General features: G+C 36.4%; 1 non-coding gene across 1 annotated transcript; it reads right to left on the bottom strand.

The window, feature by feature from the left end:
- Nucleotides 1-798: 798 nt before the first annotated feature.
- Nucleotides 799-905, bottom strand: LOC136225206 (small nucleolar RNA R71). The gene has a single exon (XR_010686933.1). It is a non-coding gene; the product is annotated as a small nucleolar RNA R71 (small nucleolar RNA).
- Nucleotides 906-1,721: the final 816 nt, after the last annotated feature.

Raw genomic sequence — 1,721 nt, 5'->3', positions numbered from 1 at the left:
AACCGATTCAAAATAAGTTTTCGTTAAAAGCGTTCCCTGTGGGTTCAGTATCTTTTATTACTACAAGCATATACCGTGCACTTGCGGAAATCGCTCAACAAGTTTTTGGAGCCGTTGCCGGGGAACACCAAATTTTTTAACAAAAATTTAGATTTTACGTGTTTTATTTCGAATCTAGGTTTACATATACTTATTCAAACTTTTATATTTTATTTATTTCAAATTACTAACATATTTATTTTTCAAATTCTGTTTTGAAGGTAGTTTCGGTTCGTGCAAGATTTCAGGTACATGCGCAGTTCTCGAAGATCAGGCACTACACCAGACCCTATAGACCCAGAAATTGAAAGAACCCTTAAAAAGAACAAGAAAAACAAGAAAACAAAAAACAAAACTCCATTAAAATCTAGAGATACCGAGCCAGAAACTATGGCTACACTTATGGATTATGCTAGGCCAGGAGTGGTCGGAGTAACAAACAGCATAGTTAGATCCCAAATAAATGCAAACCAATTTGAAATTAAGCAAGCATTGCTTAATATGTTGCAAAATAATGTAACATTTTACGGGTTGCCTAACGAAAATCCTAACACCCATTTGACAAATTTCCTTGAAATTTGTGACACTTTTAAAATATCAGATGTGACTGCCGAAGCAATCAAACTTCGCCTTTTTCCTTTCACTTTGAAAGACAGAGCTAAAGAGTGGTTAACTTCTATGCCAGGCGCAACGTTTGAAACTTGGGACCAACTTGCCCAAACATTTTTATCAAAATATTTTCCTTTAGCAAAAACCGCAAAAGTCATAAAAGAGTTAACATCTTTTTCTCAACATGATAACGAAACTCTTTATGAGGCTTGGGAACGTTTTAAAGAACTTCAACGTTTATGCCCACACCACCAATTGTCCGATGCACTTTTAATGCAAACATTCTATGATGGATTAAATCCTACAACTAGAGGTTCATTAGATGCTATGTCGGGAGGGTTGTTTATGAAAAAGACATCTGCCCAAGCAAGAGAACTTTTGGAGGAAATGGCGATTAATAGCAATATGTGGCCCGCAGATCGTGGACATATACCAGTGGCGAAACCATCATCCTCAAACACATCATCGGTTAAAGGTATAGTGAATCTTGATCCAGTTGCGATGTTACCGGCCCAATTTTCTGCCTTATCGCACAAAATTGATAGGTTTATGGCACCGTGCGACTCTAATGGTAATACAATCCAAACGAATATGGATTATGAAGGTATGAGCGAGATTGAACATGTAAATTTTGTCCAAGGGCAAAACCAAACTAATAACCCTTATTCCAATACTTGTAATCCTGGATGGAGAAATCATCCTAACTTTAAATGGAGAGATAATAATAATAATGCAAATGCTAATCAAAATCGTACCAATAATTATCAAAATCAATCAAGAGATACGATTGGCACTTTATCTTCTAAGATCGACAAATTTATTGATGCCATGAGTGGAAAAATAAGTAATCACGATGATGGTTTTAAACGGATCGAGAATAAATTCGACCAGCTTATTAAAAATCATTCATCTAGCATCCATAATTTGGAGGTTCAAATTGGACAACTTGCTAAATCAATTCCATCCCGCAAAGAGGGAAGTCTTCTCAGCCATACGGAGGAAAATCTGAAAGAGCATGTAAAGGCTATCACTCTTCGTTCAGAGAAAAACTACTTAGGTCCGGAAATGCCCGA

The sequence above is a fragment of the Euphorbia lathyris genome, chromosome 3, assembly GCF_963576675.1.
Source record: "Euphorbia lathyris chromosome 3, ddEupLath1.1, whole genome shotgun sequence".
Classification (NCBI taxonomy): domain Eukaryota; kingdom Viridiplantae; phylum Streptophyta; class Magnoliopsida; order Malpighiales; family Euphorbiaceae; genus Euphorbia; species Euphorbia lathyris.
Note: the sequence above shows the minus strand (reverse complement) of the source record. Positions and strands in the feature narration are given on the sequence as shown.